General features: G+C 39.9%; 1 long non-coding RNA gene across 2 annotated transcripts; it reads right to left on the bottom strand.

Annotated features, from left to right (window-relative positions):
* Positions 1 to 140: 140 nt before the first annotated feature.
* Positions 141 to 17,273, bottom strand: LOC138918400 (uncharacterized). Of its 2 annotated transcripts, none has more exons than XR_011427769.1 (3): positions 17,138 to 17,273; positions 15,313 to 15,381; positions 141 to 306 (listed from the first exon to the last, which is right to left on the bottom strand). It is a non-coding gene; the product is annotated as an uncharacterized lncRNA (long non-coding RNA). The 2 variants fall into 2 exon arrangements; XR_011427770.1 differs by lacking the exon at positions 141 to 306 and adding an exon at positions 1,192 to 1,321.
* Positions 17,274 to 21,191: the final 3,918 nt, after the last annotated feature.

The following is a 21,191-nucleotide window of genomic DNA, read 5'->3' as shown; positions in this document are numbered from 1 at the left end:
GCGAGGGCTTGTCGGGTCCAAGCCTGAAGCCAGAGCCAAACCTGGGTCAGGTTCTCCTGCGCCTTCGGGTCTTCAAGCAGGAATGGGAGGCTTCTGCTCCATGGAATTTAAACATTTGAGGGAATTACATAATGACCTACCTCTCATGGCAGTTTCTTCGTGAAATGGGCCGGAGTCTTCTCAGTATTGACCTCTCTTTAGTCTGCATTCCCATAACGCTATTCCCACCCTCCTGTTTGGCCTCTTCTAGAGGGTGTAAGCACCTTAGGACTGAAACCATGATCCATCTTTTGTTCTTCAGTTTTCCTTTATTGTGGTAAAATACACATAACATAAATTTACCTTGTTAACCACGTTTAAATATATAGTTCGGTGTCAGTACTTTTATATTATTAAGCTACCATCACCATCCATCTTCATAACTCTTTTCATCTTGCAAAACTGAAACTGTACCATTAAACAACTCCCCATTCCCGCCTCCCCCAACCCTTGGCAACCACCATTCTACTTTCTGTCTGTATGAGTTTGACTACTTTAGGCACCTCATAAAAATGGAATCATACGGTATCTGTCTTTTTGTGACTGGCTTATTTCACTTAGCACAATTCCTCAAGGCTGACCCATGTTTTAGCATGTGTCAGAATTTTCTTCCTTTTTAAAGCTGAATAATATTGCATTGTATGTGTAGACCACATTTTGCTTATCCATTCATCTGTTGGTGGACCCTTGGGTCGCTTCCTCATTTTCATAATCCATCTTTATAATCCTATATCTCCCAATGAAATGTGTTTTCCAGTGCTCAACATGACTGCCGAATTGGATGAATCAATTTGGAATGTAAGTGGTAGTTAATGAAATTGATGTAGCACACATTCCAAATCAGAACTCAGTGTCAAAGCCAAAAATGCACCTTAGCCTACTTTTCCTGGGGAGAACAATATAGTAGGGGACTTTCCTTACTAGGAAAACCCAAAGTTACAGCAGTATTGGGAATGGCGGATTCTATGTTGGGCCAAGTTGGGCTACAAAAGATGAGTCGAAGAGATGTCACCTACAGACAACAGCTAGGAGTGGGGCAGAAGTACTTGTGGTCCCCTCATTCCAGCGTCCTGTGCCTCAGGTCCGTCCTTCTGCTGGGCACCTAGTGTTGAGGATTCCGTCGGGAATGCATGCTGAATAAATTCATTCACAGCAACTGCTGCATAATCCAGAATGCTGATTTATTCACTTACAGTGAAAAATAATAGTGCCAAGCACAATTTTACTCATAGACAAACCTACACAAGAAGCCAAATTATCACCAGAATGTTGTTTGGTAAACCTGGATCAGAACAAACGAAGATAATAAAAAATTAATTAATGCAATCATGAGGATTTGTATCTCCATAATGTAGTGATATTTGTGTTATAGAGATTGGAATATTTGTGTTCACAGATCAGGGTACCTTCTCCCCTAGAGAGTGCAAAGACACACAGACACCTTTTATTTTCTAACCATCCCCCACTTCTGCTCCTGACCAACCCTTTCTATTAATACAGTCAATTCTCAGGCAACGGAATAAATTAGATGTAAGTTTTCTTAACTACAATTGCATTCTAAGCATGCCTCCCAGGAGCAATAGTCAATAATCTCTTATATTAAGTTTCCAAGGGAAAAAACTCTTACACTTTGTGTGGGTTTTTTTCCCTCAGCTCTCACAGGTTCATCTTGGGATGTGATTCTGGTGGGGGGAGGGGGGAGATCATATTAGTGTAGCTTCCACACAAATATTCTGGCAGGATTCTAATCAATTTAAGACGACCAATTATCGGTCCTAGTTTACAGACGTTGAGGGTCAATGTGTGGGCACTATATGTGTGCTGCGAACTCCAGAACTCCTCAAATTTATTGCAAATCCATATGCACATCGAACATTGTCTATGGACTGAGCATTATCCGCAGATATACTCTTTTGCTAACTGTGCAGATCCAGGCGTGATAAACAAAATATGAACTATTTTATAATATATGTTAAAATTAAATTGGAATATTTTATATATATTTTATAGTTATTATAATAACTGAATTCATGGTAACTTTGAGTGTAAAGTATTTTCTCAATCTACAGATTCAAAAAGGATAAGTACCACCTTCTTGTGAAATTTTATGTATTTAACTTGCTAGGTACTGTTCTTTAAAAAAATGAAAACTCATTTAATTTTCGTAACAGTCCCAGAAGTAAATACTGTTATTATGGCTACATTACAGATAATGAAGTTGGGAGGCAAAGAAGTTCAGAGACTTGCCTGAAGTTGTACAGCTGGTAAAGAGGCAAAGCTGGGATCTGAACCCAGAGTCTGGCTCCAAGGTCCATGTTCTTAACCCCTGGTTATCTCGCCTCTCTTTTCAAAGAAAGAGGTGCCTTTGTGGACTGAAAAAGGGTTGGTTAGGGCTAGTCAAAAATACAAATAGTGTCAAATGCACAGTTTGGAATTCTGAGTAAAAAGCAACTATAAACCTTTGGGGTGGTGGTGTGGGCATCCCGCAAGAAACTCAGCCAGGCCAGTCCCTAAGAGTCCGCAGACTAGGTGGCCACATACACTATGTGCGGTTTTTTAAAATTATTTTTTATTTTTGTCAAGCAATGTATATACATGGTTAAAAAGTCAAATAGTGCTCAAAAGCTAACAAAAACAAAAAAAGTTCTGTCACCACCTCCCCAACCCCCACATCCCGCCATATCCCTCTCCCTAGCAGCAGCCACTCTCAATATTTCTAACTGTTTCTTCTATGCGTTGCTTCCATGTTTTTAAATAATATGCATATACTCTATGTCTCTGTTCAACTTTTGAGAAATTTATTGCTTTCCTATTCTAATGAATGAGGATTTTCTCTCTCTTACATGTAGACTCCAATTTTATTTAAGTCATTCCTCAGCGCTTACGTTACTACACTATTATTTGCACGTAACTATGTAATTATTATTCGTTTGAGATGCCTTACAGAGATCTCTGCAGAGATTTTTAAAAAACAGAATAGAGCCGAAAATTTCTAAACCATCAAAGTGCATTGCACTGCTTTGTGGAAACTGTTTTCAGTTACGTATTTATGTATGTGTGTACTGGGTCAAAGACAGCGTATGTTTTTTACTGTGGATCAAAAATGTTTGCAAGCATTGGAGAGTAAGGAGTAGAAAAACAACACGTGCTGCCTGAAGGGCCCTGAAGGGAGAGTCTGTATACCTTTTGCATTCCAGGGGCAGAAAATTACAGCAAACGTATACAAATAAAGTGGCCTGTTGACATGATTACCTGGGGTGAATAGCACAGAGGGAGGGTGTTATGGGCTAAACCATATACACTCAAAATTCATATGTTGAAGCCCTAACCCCCAATACCTCCGTGTGTGACTGTATTTAGAGACAGGACTTTTAAAGAAGTGATTAAGTTAAAATGAGGCCGTTAGACTCGACCTAATCAAATCTGACTGGTATTCTTATAAGAAGTGGAAATTTGAACACGCTGAGACGTGTGTATGCAGAGAAAAGACCATATGAGGACACAGTGAGAAGGTGGCCATCTGGAGGCCAAGGAGATAAACCTCAGAGGAAACCAAACCAACAGCTCGATCTTGAACTCTAGAACTGTGAGAAAACAAATACCTGTTGTTTAAGCCATCCAGTCTGTGGTATTCTGTTATGGCAGCCCCAGAAAACTAATACAGAGGGCTTGCAAGCCAATGCGTATTTGGAGATTTCTAAATACTGACTTGCATAGACCTTGGACTTCCCTGCCCCTGTCTTGACTTGTCTTACTCCCTTGGCAAGACCACACACTGGGCTAAATGCAGCTGTGCCTACTGCATGCCCTCACCGATGCAGCTGAAGTGGCTGGAGAAAAATACACAAGCTAGTCAACTGGTTGTACTTGAAATTCATGATGCCAAACCCCAAACTTCCAGTGGGCCCTTGACACTACTGGGCAATCAGAACAGGGACTGTGCATCCCTATTCATACTTTCTCCACTGTTCTCAACATAATTTCACACCATTTCCTCGCTCTCCAAACCTCCAATAACTCCTTCTCCCCCTTCCCACTCTCAGCTTAAGACTTTGCTTTCTAATTCACTGAGAAAAGAGGAGAAGTCAGAAGAGAGGACTTCCATACATTGCTGGCACCGCGTCTGCCCACCCGTTGGCATTGCACCCACAGATCCACCAGCTACTGCACATGAACTGTGTCTGCTCCTGGACAGAATACATTCTCCCACCAGCTCTATTCCCTTCCAAGGGCATTGAACCAGCAGTTCACCCATCTCCCACTTTGTCAATTTTTCGTGCTCTACTTATCATCATATCTGCTGCTATTTCTCCTATTTTAAAATCTTCTCTCGACCCTAGTTTCCTCACTAGTGACTGCTCCACTTCTTTGCTCCCCTAAGCAGCAAAGCGCTTCCAAAGAATGGGATCTAAATATTTTGTTTCTAATTCCATTCCTTCCTCATGCTGATTTCAACTGGTTTTTCACCCTCACTTCCCCACCCAAGCTCAGCTTGCAAAGGTCATCGAAGGCCTCCACGCTCTAGATGCGACGGTCAGCGCTCACTATGTTTGCTCTCTCAGCAGCCCTAGAGACGTCAATCACCCCCTTCTCCTTGATAACTTTCTTCACTTGGTTTCTAGGATGCCAGATTCTCTTCCTTTATCTCTTTCCTCACTAGTCCCTCCTCTCAGTCTCTCTGGTTGCTTCCTCCTCTCAACCCTGATCTCTAAACAAGAGAGTGTTTTAGGGCCACTTCTTAGTCTTCATTTCTGTCTACACTCACTTTGGGTCATCTCACCAAGTTTAGGGGCTTTAAATACTATCTATAAACTGACTCCCAAATTTATGTTTCCTACCCAGACCTGCCCTCTGAATTCAAACTTGTAAACCAACTCCTGCTAGATACTTCTGCTTGAGTGTCTAAAAGATAGAAGTAAAACCAAATTCCTCATCGACACCTCCCACCCACCCACAGCACACTGCCTGCAGCCTCCCTCAACTCAGTTGACGGCAACTTCTTCATTTCCATTCTTGAAGCAAAAAATATGGGGTTATCCTTGACTTTTCTGCTTGTTTCTCATACACCACGTCCAACCCATCAGGAAATCAAGATAGTTCTGCCTTCAGACATGCCCAGAATTTGTCCACTCCTCACTTTTCCGCATCTAATTGCAGATTCACATCTCCATCATCTCTCACCTGCATTTACTGAAACTGCCTTCTAACTGTTTTCTCTGCTTCTCCCCTGACATCTGCAGAGTATTCCCAACACGGTGGTCAGTGATCCTCTTTAAAACTCAAGTTAGATCGTGTTATTCCTCTGCTCAAAGCACTGCAGAGGCTCCCCATTCCACTCAGAGTAAAAACCAAATGTCATGAGCTATGAGGCCTGACGTAATCTGGTCTAGCATGACTTCTCTGACCTTTCTTTCTTCACCTCCCTTGGTTCCCACCATTCTGGTCCTCAGGCACACCAGAACACTCCTGTCTTAAGGCCCTCGTTGCACTGCCCATTCTCCCTGCCTTCATCCATTGGCCCCTGACAGTCACATAGCTAACCTCTCTCACTTCCTGCACAAATCTCCCTTTCTCAAGGAGGCCCACCCCAGCCACCCTATTTACTGCTGCAACCTGACCCCCACTTTCCATCACCTTTACGCTGCTCTACTTTTTTCCATAGCACTTACCATTTTCTAACATTCTATATAATTTAGTGGATGTGCTAATTGTCTCTCCCACTAGAATGTAAGCTCCATGAAGGCAGAATTTCTTGTCTCTTCTGCTTGATGATATGGCTTCATTGCCAGAACACTCTCTGACACAGAGTGGGCACCAGGAGCTATGATTAGATTTGCTGTTGACTGAGGTGCTCAAATCACCAAAAACACTGAAGACAAACTGTACTTTATAGTTTTGCCTGTAAAAGGTAAAACTACATTATCAATATTTTCTGTCCATATTCTCCTTGAGGATTCTCAAAAGCAGCTCTAAATATCTATAACATCCTCAAATAAAAGTGGAATATTCTGCAGTGTGGTGGTGCATACTGTCCCGGGTACTTTGCAACTCAAGAAACACTAGTTCATCCAGGCCTCTTCTGTACTGAAGCTCTTTTCCCCAGCCAGTTCACAAAGTAAGTCTGAAGGCTCGTGTTCCACGTTAAACTCACCAAGGGTGGAGTGGAAAGTCAGACTCAGGCATTTCTCTCCCAGAAGTCAGGCAGTGAGAGAAGGCGAACAGGCTCACTACACTCATTAACTCTTCCCCAAGAAGCAAAATCCTTGAGACGTATCTCAAAGCATGGGCCTCAGAGACTCTAATCCCGGGTAAAAAATAACACTCAATTCAGGATCAAGCTCTGACGTCAAATGTCACACCGTTTATGGTTTCTGAAACCATGCCTCACCTCTCAAAAAGCTACTGAGGGGGAAAGGTAGGTTCCCAACAAGTGGCTGAGCTTTCAGGCAGCAACTTCAATTTTTAAATCAATTACAAAGCCTCAAAATGTGCCATTTTAACCACTTTTAATAAGCCAAGTTATCTCTGGTAAACACAGCTGGGGCTTCCCTCAGGAAGACAAGTTTCCTAGTCTGAACAACGCCCCTTATCTGCTTCACTCTCCTGCCCCAGTTACACTGTGACGCCTCCGTCAGAAGAAACCTATTCTCCTCATTTCAAAAACACAACACACACACACAAAACCTCCCACTGTCCAGAACTGCTCAATGTTAATTAAAGTGGAAAGTGTGGCATTTGTCTTTAACGCCCTACATTCTTGTGCCTTAAGAATGAAAAACTGTCTAGGTTAAACGTCTCATTCTCTTTAAATATCTGTGCTGTGGTTTCAATAGAAAGGTTTTCTAGAATTAACATACTTTCTAAAACTAACGTCTCATCTTCTCCCTGAAGTTCTCATGGAAAACTGACCACTTCTCAGTAACTCAAAAGAAAGGTGGGCATTATCATTGGCCTCCTCTGATAGGTTCATTTATTCTTTCTTTTTTTTTGGTTTAATCTACTCAACAGGCTTTTTAAAATTTTTTATTTTATTCTATTTTTTAAAGTTATTTTATTGGGGTCATATTGGTTTATAACATTGTGAAATTTCTGGTGTACATTATTATATATCAGTTTCTGTATAAACTGCACCTTGCTCACTCTCAATAGTCTAGTTTTTATGTGTCACCATACATATGTGCTCCTTTACCCCTTCCCCCCCCCCGCCCTGCCATCCCCTTCCCTTCTGGTAACCACCAATCTGTTCTCCTTATCCATGTGTTTATCTTCCACATATGACTGAAATCATATGGTGTTTATCTTTCTCTGTTTGACTTATTTTGCTCAACATAATACCCTGAAGCTCCATCCATGTTTTTGCAAATGGGATGATTTTGTCTTTTTTACAGCTGAGTAGTATTCCATTGTGTGTGTGTATATATATATAAAAATCACATCTTCTTCATCCATTCGTCAGTCGATGGACACTTGTGTTGCTTCCATGTCTTGGCTATTGTGAATAGTGCTGCAATGAACATAGGGGTGCATAAGTCTCTTTGAATTGTTGACTTCAAGTTCTTTGGATAAATACCCAGTAGTGGGTTAGCTGGATGGTATGGTATTTCTATTTTTAATGTTTTGAGAAATCTTCTTGCTGCTTTCCATTGTGGCTGTGCCAGTTTGTATTCCCACCAGCAGTGTACGAGGGTTCCCTTTCTCCACGTCCTCTCCAACATTTGTTATTTCTTGTCTTGTTAATTATAGCCATTCCGACAGGTGTAAGGTGATATCTCATTGTACTTTTGATTTGCATTTCCCTAAGTTGGTGATATCGAACATCTTTTCATATGCCTGTTGGCCATCTGTATATCTTCTTTGGAAAAATCTCTGTTCATATCCTCTGCCCTTTATTTATTTATTTATTTATTTATTTATTTATTTTGGTGAGAAAGATTCGCTCTGAGCTAACATCTGTTGCCAATCTCCCTCTTTTTTTGCTTGAGGAAAATTAGTCCTTAGCTAATATCTGTGCCAATCTTCCTCTATTTTGTACATAGGTCACCACCACAGCATGGCTTGATGAGTGATGTAGGTCCTCACCTGGGATCTGAACCTGTGAACTTGGGCCACCAAAGTGGAGCATGCCGTGATTAACTACTATGCCACAGGGCTGGCCAGCTCTGCCCATTTTTTGATCAGGTTCTTTGTTTTTTTGTTGTTGAGTTGTTTGAGTTCTTTATATATTTTGGAAATTAATCTCTTGTCAGATGTATGATTTACAAAAATTTTCTCCCAGTTGGTGGGTTGTTTTTTTTTGTATTTCTCATAGCTTCCTTTGCCTTGCAGAAGCTTTTTAGTCTGATGTAGTTCCATTTGTTTATTTTTTCTTTTGTTTCTCTTTCCCGAGTAGACATGGTATTCAAAAAGATACTGCTGGGGCCAACTCCATGACGTAGTGGTTAAGTTCGGCATGCTCTGCTTCAGGAACCAGTTTTGCAGGTTCTGATCCCAGGCATGGATCTACACCACTCATCAGCCATTCTGTGGCAGTGACCCACATATAAAGTGGAGGAAAATTGGCACAGATATTGGTTCAGGGCTAGTCTTCCTCAGAAACAAACAAACAAACAAACAAACAAACAGATACTGCTAAGACCAATGTCAGAGTGCACTGCCTATATTTTCTTCTAGGAGTTTTATGGTTTCAGGTCTTATATTCAATCCTTTAATCCATTCTGAGTATGGTGTAAGATAATGGTCTACCTTCATTCTTTTGCATGTGGCTGTCCAGTTGTCCCTATACCATTTCTTGAAGACACTGTCTCTCCTTTGTCAAAGATTAGCTGTCCATACATGTGTGGTTTTATTTCTGGGCTTTCAATTCTTTTGTTTTTTAATTAATTAATTTGTTTGGTTTTTGAGGAAGATTAGCCCTGAGCTAACATCTGCTGCCAATCCTCCTCTTTTTGCTGAGGAAGACTGGCCCTGAACTAACATCCATGCCCATCTTCCTCCACTTTATATGTGGGACACCTGCCACAGCATGGCTTGACAAGCGGTGTGTAGGTCCATACCTGGGATGTGAACCAGCGAACGCTGGGCCGCCAAAGCCGAATGTGCAAACTTAACTGCTGCACCACCGGGCTGGCCCCTGGGCTTTCAATTCTGTTCCACTGATCTCTGTGTCTGTTTTTCTGCCAGTACCATGCCGTTTTGATCACTATGGCTTTGTAGTATATTTTGAAGTCAGGGATTGTGATGCCTCCAGCTTTGTTCTTTTTTCTCAAGATTGCTTCAGCTATTCGGGTTCTTTTGTTGTTTCATATAAATTTTAGAATTCTTTGTCCTATTTCCACAAAGAAGGTCATCGAGATTCTGATCAGGATTGCACTGAATCTGTAGATTGCTTTGGGTAATATGGACATTTTCACTACGCTTATTCTTCCAATCCATGAGCATGGAATGTCTTTCCATTTCTTTATATCTTCTTCAACTTCTTTCAACAATAGTTGATAATTCAACAATAATCATAGTTTTCAGTATAGGTCTATAGTTATAGTATAGGTTTTTCACCTCCTTGGTTAAATTTATTCCTAAATATTTTATTCTTTTTGTTGGGATTGTATTCTTGAGCTCTCTTTCTGCTAGTTCATTATTAATGTATAGAAATGCAACTGATTTTTGTAAGTTGATTTTGTACCCTGTAACTTTGCTGTAGTTCATGATTATTTCTAATAGTTTTCTTGTAGATTCTTTAGGGTTTTCTATATATAGAATCATGTCATTTGCAGACAGTGAGAGTTTTACTTCTTCTTTTCCAATTTGGATTCCTTTTAATTCTTTTTCTTGCCTAATTGCTCTGGCCAAAACCTCCGGTACCATGTTGAATATGAGTGGTGAAAGTGTGCACTTTTGTCTTGTTCCTGTTCTCAGAGGGATGGCTTTCAGTTTTTCACCATTAAGTATGGGGTTGGCTGTGGGTTTGTCATATATGGCTTTTAGTATATTGAGGCACTTTCCTTCTATACCCATTTTATTGAGAGTTTTTATCATAAATGGATGTTGGACCTTGTCAAATGCTTTCTCTGCATCCATTGACATGATCATGGGATTTTTTATTCCTTATTTTGCTAATGTGGTGTATCAGATTGATTGATTTGCAGATGTTGAACCATCTCTGGTATAAATCCCACTTTATCACGGTGTATGATCATTTTAATGAAATGCTATATTCGATTTGCTAATATTTTTTCAACAAACACTTATTAAGCTCTTTTTATGTAGCAGAGACCACACTAAATGCCAGGCCTATGGGGTGAACAAGACAACAGCAATCATGGAAGACTTCCTAGAGGAGGTGAAAGCAGAAACTCTTAAGAAGGTAGGAGTTGGCTGGACTAAGTGTTGGAGATGGAGCAGGAAGATTGGCAGGGATAGAAGCAGGAAGAACTAGAATAAGGAATTAATGTCAAAAGGACAATGATTAAAATATCTCACCAACTATTGGTGGACCTCCAAAAAGATATGTCTATATCCCAAAACCTGTAAATGTGACCTTATTTGGAGAAAGAGTTTTTGGAGAATTAACTAAGGATCTTGAGATGAGATGACTCTGGATTATCCAAGTGGGCCCTAAATCCAATGACAAATGTCTTTGTATGAGACACATAGAAGAGAGACACACTAAGAAGAGGAGAAGGCCACATGAAGACAGAGACACAGATTGGAGTTATACAGCCACAAAGAATGCCTACAGTCACCAGAAGCTGGGAGAGCCAAAGAAGGATTCTTCCCTAGGGCCTTCAAGGGAGCTTGGCCAACACCTTGATTTTGGCCTTCTGGCCTCCAGAACTATGAGAGAATAAGTTGTTTTTAGCCACCCAGTCTGTGCTAATTTATTACAGCAGCCCTATGAAACTAATACAAGATGGAAGAAGTCTAGTCTGCAGAAGTAAAAATTCTAAATTCAATTCTAAAGAAATACAGGTTCACTTCTTCTCAGTACATAAAACAAATTGCTAAGTGTTTCTTAGGTGGCTGAATAGATTAATAAACTAAATGCACTTATATTGACATAAATTTGTACATCATGAGCTAAAGCAATTAAAAACACTCTGAGCTCATAACTAGAAGCCCTGGTTATAGAATAAAAGTTGAAAGAGATTTCAGAGGTCAACTGGTCTATCCTGACCCCAGCCTATGATTAAGCTCTTTCTGGTAGAGGGAAGTTGGCCGCCTCACACATTAGCCAATTCCATTTATATTGAGCCCAAATGTGCCTGTAGCTAATTTTCACACATTGGGCCCAAACTCTATCATAAGCAAAACATTTAATCTGTCTTTCACAGAGCAGACTATCAAGTTCTTCTTTCTTTCTTTTTTTTTCTTTGTGCTCAATGTGAACTGTATTTATAGAATTCACAAGGAAAATAACAGTTATATTTTCAAACATACATTTCAAATCTCAGTCTTAGATTTCAAAATAAAACCTGAACAATTATTTTTTTGAAAAGGGCCTAAATGTTGTGCTGGATATTTATATATAGCTTTTTTTCCTGTTTTATTGTGATATATTTGACATACAACATTGTATATGTTCAAGGTGTATAAATATTTGATACATGTATATATTATGAAATGATTACCACAGTAAATTTAGTTAACATCCATCACTCAAGTTTTACTTTTAACTATGATTTATTAAAATGTTCTTTCTTATTATAAAAGTAATTATAAAAAAATACATAAAACAAAAAAAGAAACATATATTCATCTTTAAAAATCTAAAAAGTGCAAAGAAGAAAAGTAAATCACAAAAGACCATGAATAGCCAAAGCAATCTGGAGAAAAAGAAAAAGGCTGGAAGCATCACATTTCCTGATTTCAAACCATATTACAAAGCTGTAGTCACCAAAACAGTATGATGTTGGCATAAAAACAGATACATAGATGAATGGAACAGAATAGAGAGCCCAGAAACAAACCCACATCTTTAAGGTTAATTAATTTATGACAAAGGAGCCAAAAATAAACAATGGGGAAAGGACAATCTCTTCAATAAATGGTCTTGGGAAAACAGAACAGCCACATGCGTAAGAATGAAACTCGACCACTATCTTATACCATACACAAAAATTAACTCAAAATGGATTAAAGACTTGAATGTAAGACTTGAAACCATAAAACTCCTAGAAGGAAACATAAGTGGTAAGCTCTTTGACAATGGTCTTGGCAATTAGTTTTTGAACCTGACTCCAAAAGTAAAGCCAACAAGAGCAAAAATAACCAGGTGAGACTACATCGAACTAAAAAGCTTCTACATGGCAAAGGAAATCATCAACAAAACAAAAAGGCAACCTACTGAATGGGAGAAAATATTTGCAAATCATGTACTATCTGAGAAGGGGTCGATATCCAAAGTATGTAAAGAACTCATACAACTCAATAGCAAAAAACACAAAGAATCCAATTAAAAAATGGTGAAGGATCTGAATAGCCTTTTTTCCAAAGAAGACATACAGACAACCAACAGGTACATGAAAAGATGCTCAACATCACGAATCATCAAGGAAATACAAATCAAACTACAATGAGATATCACCTCACACCGGTTAGAATGGCTATTATCACAAAGACAAGAGATAACAAGTGTTGGTGAAGATGTGGAGAAAAGGGAACCCTTGTGTACTGTTGGTGGGAATGTAAACTGCTGTTGCCACTATGGAAAACAGTATGGAGACTCCTCAAAAAATTGAAAGTAGAACTACCATACAACCCAGCTATTCCACTGCTGGATATTTATCCAGAGAAAATGAAAACACTAATTTGAAAAGATGTATGCATCCTCATGTTCACTGCAGCATTATTTTCAATAGCCAAGATATAGAAACACCATGAAGTGTCCATCAGTGGACGAATGGATAAAGAAGATGTGGTATATATATACAATAGAATATTATTCAGCCATAAAAAAGAATGAAATCTTGCCATTTGAGAAAACATGAAAGGACCTCGGGGACAATATGAAATACATGGAATGAAAGGGCTTTAAGTGAAATAAGTCAAACAGAAAAAGACAAATACCATATGATCTCAGTTACATGTGGAATTAAAAAACAAGAACAACAAATCAAGCTCATGGCTACAGAGAACAGATTGGTGTTTGCCGGGGGCAGGGGGTAGAAGAAATGGGTGAAGGTAGTCAAAAGGTACAAACTTCCAGAAATAAAGCAGTTAAGTTGGGGATATAATGTACAGCCTGGTGACTATAGTTAATACTACTGTATTGCATATTTGAAAGTTGCTAAGAGAGTAGATCTTAAAAGTCCTCATCACAAGAAAATAAAATTTTTATGTAACTATGTATGGTGACAGATGTTAACTAGACCTATTGTGATGATCATCTTGCAATATATACAAATATTGAATCATTATGTTGTACGGCAGAAATTAGTATAATGTTATATGTCAATTACACCTCATAACCAAAAGCAAAAACAGCAAAAAGAAATATATGTTCATCTTTTAAAATCTAAAAAATATAAAGAAGAAAAGAAAATTACGTGTCATCCCACCGTTGAGATACACGTTGTTAACATTTTGCTATATTTCCTTCCCAACTTTTTTTTTAAACCAACCATCCCTAGCTCCTTTAGTAGCCCCTCTTTTAAAAGGTTTTCCAGATCTTTCACCACTCTGATCGTCATCTATTTCGCTCTTTCTAGTTGGTCCTTCATAAAAAGTGACAACTCAAAGTGAAGATGATGTTCCAGATGCAATTTGTCTAGGGCTGAATAAAAGGGAACTTCTCTCGTGCTCCTGAGAATCACCATAGTAAAGTTAAAAGATCAGGGCCTTTGTACTATGATAGGCCTGGGTTCAAGTCCTGATCCCATTGATTTATGGTTTCTGCATTTCAGGGTCTCCATCTATAAAATGGGGATAGTCATACTTCTTTGAAAGTTTCTTGGAAGGCATAAAAGAATGTCTACAAAGTGCTTGCAATATTATATGTAAAATAGTATAATAAATTATAATAACAGCTAATGTCTATTGAGCCAGGTGCTGCTTGATACTTTATAGATACATTTACTATTCCTGTTTACAAACAAAGACACTGGGGCCCAGGAAGTCTGGGTAACCTAGCCCTGCTCACACATCCTGGGAGGTCGCAGCACCCAGGTGGTCTGAATTCCGAGCCTGTGTTCTTCACTACACCATGTTGTACAACTAACATTATAATTGCCCTACTGCTGTTAAGCCATGCAATGACAAGGAAGAATCTTAAATGCATACTGCTAAGTGAAAAAAGCTAGTCTGAAAAAACTAAATGCTGTATGATTCCATTTTATATTACATTCTGAAAAAGGCAAAATTATAGAGAAGGTAAACAGATCTGTGATTGCCAGGGGCTCAGGAAGAGGGGACGCTTGAAAAGATGAAGTACAGAGGAGTTTTTTAGGCTGGTGAAACTATTCGGTATGATATTTTAACGGTAGATACATGACACAATGCATTTGTAAAAACTCATAGAACTTTACAGTACAATCAGTGAATCTGAATATATGCAAATTTTAAAACTCATTTAGGAGGTTGGGAGATCCCAGGATGAAATGTAGAATGTGGCAAAAGAATCTAACTATATTATAAAACAACCTCACTGAAGGAAGTGAGTATAAAATGTGCTGACCTCAATAATTTCCAACTGTAAGACTAAAGGCAAAATAAATGGTACATAAACACTGTAGTCTAGTTGGTAAAGTTGTTTCTCGAGGGAGTACAGGTTAGCGATTCTGAAACCACTCTACACATGTATTGGAATTGAACAATGAAGTAAATAGATGGCAGATGTGGGAGTCAGGTTTCTCACTGTTGGAGTAGGAGGTTACAGAGAAGCAAGATGAGAAGGCTAGAATGATCCTTGTGGTAACAGATTAGAGTTGGATACATCAGTATGAACCCATGTTTACTCAACAGAGATACAGATGGTTAAAATAGAAATATTTATGTGAGTGTGTGTATACACTAGTTAGTATACACACATATCTTTCCTTGGTCTGTCAGCTAAGAAGGCCTAGAAGCAATGGCCCCTGCCCTCTGATAGCAACAAGCACACTAGGGTCTAGATCGTGGTTTTTAGTTTCCAATACCATTCTTCATTAAAAGAAACTAGGGCTCCTTGGAGAAATGGCTGCATCTAGCACTGGGACAGGAAATATGCAAGATGAGCCTGGAGCCTCTTAGAGTGCCAGAGAGCAAGGAAGTGCTGAAAAAGAAAAGAGAAGAAAAACTTACAATGAGGTGGGTATGTTGAAGAGTCGCGGGAGCCAACTGAAAGAGTCCCACGGTGAGAGCTGGGACAATCTGAGTAACAAGATAAGTAAGATAGTATTGGGTTATAGCCTAAAATATAAAATAAATATCCATTAGTCCATAATGATGTAAATAAATGATTGGATAAGTAAACAAATTGGGGAGAATAGACAAATCTCCCAAGCAGAATTCCAAGTAATTTATGCAGATATTCCACCCTCAAGGAGGTAGGGTGTAACTCCCCACTCCTTAAGTATATGCTGCTCATAGAAATTTGCTTTCAAAGAGTACAGGATGGAAAGGGGTAGGGGGAGTAACCTTACAGTGGAGAAACCTGACAAACACAACCTCAGCCAGGTGACCAAGGTCAACATCATCAGTGATAAGTCCTGTTGATAGCAAGAACCCTTGATAGAATGTGATAAGAATGGCACTTTACCTCTGTGATCTTCCTACAAACCCAAAACGTCATCAGACAAATCCCAACTGAGGGACATTCTACAAAATGGCTGACTCCTCAAAAATGTCAAGATCATCTAAGCCAAGAAAAGTCTGAGAAAATGTCACAGTCAAGAGGAGCCTGAGGAGGCATGACAACTAAATATAAGGTGGTATCCTTGATGGATTCTGGAACAGAAAAAGAACGCTAGGCAAAAACTAAGGAACTCTGAATAAAATATGGGCTTTAGTTAATAATAACATATCAAAATTTGTTTATTGATTGTGACAAATGTGCCTTACTGATATAAGATAATAATAGAGGAAACTGACGTGGAGTGGATCAGAATTCTCTCTACTATTTCCACAATTTTTCCTGTAAATCCAAAACAATTCTAAAATAAAAGTTTATTTTTAAAATTCTTGATGTTTTTCAGGTGGAGAAGGCCATTTTATGAGAGGCTAATTTAATGCGACCCAGAAGCCACCATAAGACCATATATCCGGACTTCTGATGATCTGACCTCATTTAAGGATAGAGTTTAAGGTAGCTGGAAGAGGGAATGAATTGCAAACACTCTGAATGTCCTTTCCTGCTTTTCTTATCTGGTGTTTGCTGAATGAATGTCACGTAATTCTTTTTTTTTTTAAAGTTTGGCACCTGGACTACCATCTGTTGCCAATCTTTTTTTTTTTTTTTTTTCCTTCTTCTCTCCAAAGCCCCCCAGTACATAGTTGTAAATTCTAGTTGTAGGTCTTTCTGGTTCTGCTATGTGGGACGCTGCCTCAGCATGACTTGAGCAGTGCTAGGTCCACGCCCAGGATCTGAACAGACGAAATTCTGGGTCTCCGAAGCGGGAGGCAGTGAAATTAACCACTTGGCCACCAGGTGGCCCCAAAATTGATGTAATTCTAATCCGAAGCAAAGATATGTGACATTTCAGTTAGCCCCAATAGTCTTGACGCTTTCAAGAACCTCCTGGGATGCAGCAGACATCAATCAATAAATAAATGCTGCTGGGGTACGGCCAATTAACCAAATACAAATCCACCTAATTATCCCATCACGCAGTCTACACTTCCTCATTTGATGCACAAGGAATCCATGATGGACTTTGTCAAATTGATGAACTTCAGATACAATAATTTTTTTATTCTTCTCCATATAACATCCCTAAACAGCAACAACAACAAGAAAAGTTTTGAGGACAAAGGAACATTTTTTTACACAGTATAATGTTCATTTTGCACAGAATAATATACGTTTAAATTTGTCCTCAAGATGTCAGCTGTATCTTTTTAATTTCATATAACCATATAACACAACATAGTAAGTGTTCAGTATTTTTATTGAAGTTGTTTGACTTACCTAACATCTTAATGTGAAGATCAGTTTTACATTCATTTTAATTTTCGCTTTCTCCCACATCAAAATATTTGTCTTGGCTATTTAGAGGGAGATTTCCCAGAAAAAGTTTCCTTTTTGGCTGTTAGTTTACTTCCTGTCTCTAAGTCTGCAGAGACAATCCAGAAAAGATTAGCTATAATCTTCACGCTGCCAGTTTGTTTTTCATTTCCTCGCGTTTCAAATTCTGTTCATTTTCGTGCGTTAGCCTCTCGTCTGATAGACAGATGCTTGACAAATGTTTACTGATTTGACTTAATTTAGAGAAACACCTTATGAGCTAAACAATATAGTTCAGTTGGCAAAATTGACCTCAGCTTGCCTTAGCTCTGAGTGCTTATCACAATCAGAAAGAACTGCACGACCCTGCATGCACATGAGTCACCGTATCCCCCAAAGGCACAGAGATAAACATCCAAGTGCCAGGAAATGAAGAACTGAATCCACCTCAAAACCACCAAAGTCCCAGCCCATTTAGCCTTCTTGATAGAACTACATCATCATTATTTTCCATTTTTCCCATTTACTTTCAAATACATCCAAACTCATGTTATCTGATTCTGATCCTGGATAGAAGATTTCTACCCTTAGAAGCACAAGGATGCGTTTACTGCTAAATGTTTGAGGGAGAGCAATGAGGTTAAAGGAGGTTTCTTGGCGCTCGCCAGGGCAGAACACTGGCTTCTTTGTCTTCTCAGATTCTCTGGGGCTCAGCCATTGCCTCTTCTTGGATAACTCGGTGCTCTTCCACATGCTGGGCGGCGGCCAGGTCGGGTCCTCAAACCTCCCCACAAGTTATTCCCTTCGGGCAGCCCCAAGCCAGCTGTGAGCACAGTGACTCCCTGTCCTCAGCAGTCAGGCTTCCAGAAAGTGGCCTGCTCATTTTGTGAATCTAACACCTGATATAAAATTTCTCATTACAGACACGAAATTCTCTCTCCTAGGAGATCTGAAACTGCAAGCTGCTCTGTGTTAAAGATCTTTTCTTTTCATTGGAAAGCCCTTGCCAAACGTTGGCCACATTTCACTCCATCTGACCCATGTTTTTTTATCTCTTCTCAACCAGACAAATGCATAATGCCTCATTTGTTGGATGACCAGGCAATCCATTTCCAAGATCGACGTGTACACAATGCTCCTGCCGGGCCAATGTGCTGTGCAAAGTGCCCCAAAGGTATTTCTCAGGTTCTGGCAGGACTGCCCGAAGTTCCTCAACAAAAGCCTCAAAGGCGGTTTAGAGTTAGATCATTCAATTTTAGCAGCATCAGTGGTTCTCTGAGTCTTCAGACACCAAACGCACAGTGCGTTTAACTCTGGATTTAGATGTGAAGTGGTGGAATTAAGGAAGACAAACGTCGCTTGGCAAGTGACCATTCTGGCAGATGCATATTTAAATCTCTTTGCAAAACTGTGCCTTTTTGGCTTGTTTGTGTCCTAAGGTGTTAGTCAGTCAACTTTACGTCCCCAGCACGAGTGAAGAGCCTGGCCTGTGTCTGTGCATCAAGGACAGCGAGGTGGGGAGAAGTCCAGGGATTGTAAAGCTCTAATTAGGTCTCTTCCTTATTCCAAATAATATTGATATACATGCAGTCTCTGTTTGGAATGCACCCCAGGGACCTGGGTTGGCTCGGGATAGTCCCAGGCAACAGGGAAGAAGAAAGGCCTCTGAGGTCCAGACAGCCCTGGGCTGTCAGGATAAGGGGTCAAGGTCAGCAACCAATGGTGGTGGGGGGGGGATGAGGGATCTTGGAGGAGTCTGCACAACAGGAACGGACAACAACAGAGGCCTGTGTCAGGGATAGCTGTCATACATTTGGCTAGACTGTCTTCTTTTTGTACTTCTCTCAGAAAACAGTATAGCAGTAAAAAACTGAAGAGGGGTCAGAGAGAAAAAAGTCTTATGCCAACTCTGGGCACAGCCTTCCTGTTCATTCATTCATTCACCAAATTATTGAGCAACTATGATCCCAAGTACTGTTCTAGATTCTGATGATACAGCAGAGGATGAGCCAAACAAATTCCCTGCCCTCCTAGAGTTTACCTTCTGGTGGGAAGGTAGAGAGTTAACAGACAAGCATATCAGATCATTTTGGTTTAGATGTTATGGTTTAGATGGTTTAAATGTTATGAAGGAGTGGGAGCCATTTTATATAGGGTGGCCAGGGAAGGCCTCTCTGAGGAAAGTGATGTTTCAGCTAAGAACTAAAGGATGAAAAGGAGGATCTTAGTGTGCGAGGATCTAGGGAATAGAGTTAGGGACCAGATCATGAGGCTAGAGCATGAAGAGTCTTCGAAGGGTGTTAAAATATCTGTACTTTATCATGAAGGCAATGGGAAATCTCTGAAGGGTATGGAAAATGGATTGGGAGTAGGGGAAGGTGGTGGTAGGAAAAGTCATTGTACTAATTCAGGTGAGAGATGATAGCAATTTGGCCAAAATAGTAGATGGAGCAAAGTTGACTGATTATAGCTACATTTTTCCACAGCCTAAAGAGATTACCTGAAGCCAACCCTCTCTCTAAGCAAATTAAGTCAAAATATGCAGAGAAAAGCCGAAAAGGCCATGATGGGCTGTGAAAGCCAAATTTATAAAGGCGTAAATCCCAAGAATATGTAGACACTATGAGGAAGAGGAAAGATAAGCATAGTGCAGGGAAAGAAAAGGGTATTAGGAAGAGAGTGTGTGGCCTGTGGGAGAGGGAGGGGAGCCAGTGGCAGTTTCTAGGGGCAGCCCAGTTCCTGGCAACTTTCCCATAAGGTTTACCTTCATCGTGTGTTCTATGCCTGGATTCTGATGATCCCTGTCTCCCTTATTGCTCCACATAAGGGAGCCTCGCCCCCTCCACACACAAGCTAGCTTGATTGAGTTTTGTTTTTTGCAACTTAAAAAAATCTGGATAAAATAGTAATTATGTTATGCAAACTAATTCTTCAGGAAACTAATTAAAACAGAATGCAAATTGATGTAATTATAATGAGCAATACAACTTCTGAGTGATCATAGATGCCCAGGTCCATGGACCAACTACTTTTCAATATGGTGAGCCCAACCACAAACAAAAAGTGGCTTGGAGAGCACAGATGCAGAACAAAACGTATTGAATGGCCACAACGTTTTATGGCCCCAGTTCTCTCCAACTCCTTCTCCAGGGGGTGGTGCTGAATCACCAGAAACCACTTCTGAGGCCAGAGAGTGCAGATGCAGGGGCAGTTACTCCAGGAAACATGAGGCAAAAAGAAACAGGGAGAGAAGCTGACTCTTGGTCAAGAAGCACTCCAGCATATCCTGGAGAATTCAGGTCAAACAGCAAGGGGGGAGTGAAGGGTTGACAGAAACCCAAGATGATCAATCACATTGGACATCAGGAGGATGGGGCAGAATGGGATAAGGCCCAAAGAGAGGTGGCAGTTGGAAGTTCAGTTTGGTTTGTGTAGTACAAGAAAATTAAGCAAGCTATCATGTTCCAGGCTTTGTTCTGGGGGAAAAAAGATGAATATCTGGTCCATATTCTTAGGGACTTATGGTCCGGTGAGAGACACAGACATCTATGCGGATGACACACTGTGGTGAAGAGACAGGTAAAGACAGGTGCTTTGAGTTTACGAAGAGCGTTTAGATCAATCTGAGGCTTCACGATCCGACAGCTGAGCTCAGTGTAAAGGCGGAGCCATACTTACGCAGGGAAGCTCAGGAAGAGCAACATTTCGAGTGGATTTTGGAGGAGCTGAAGCCCCATGAGCAGGCTGTATTATTAGCATGTAAAGTGAGAGGTAGGAATGGCCAAGAAGAGGCTGGAGAGATAAAGAGAAGCCATATCAAAAGAGGCATTTTCATTTCCAAAATAAAAGTCTTGGAGTTTTAAAACTAAGTCACAGTAAAAGTTTTACTCAATAAAGAGTATATCCGAGTTGCAAAAATTTGTGCATCCAACATCATATCTTCCAAATAAAAAGTTATAAATATAAGAAAACGTTAACAAAACGTCATTCTAATATAGCTATTGATAAGTAGCTTTTT

The sequence above is a fragment of the Equus caballus genome, chromosome 17, assembly GCF_041296265.1.
Source record: "Equus caballus isolate H_3958 breed thoroughbred chromosome 17, TB-T2T, whole genome shotgun sequence".
Taxonomy (NCBI): domain Eukaryota; kingdom Metazoa; phylum Chordata; class Mammalia; order Perissodactyla; family Equidae; genus Equus; species Equus caballus.
The sequence above is the reverse complement of the archived record's forward strand: the minus strand, read 5'-3'. Positions and strand labels throughout refer to the sequence as shown.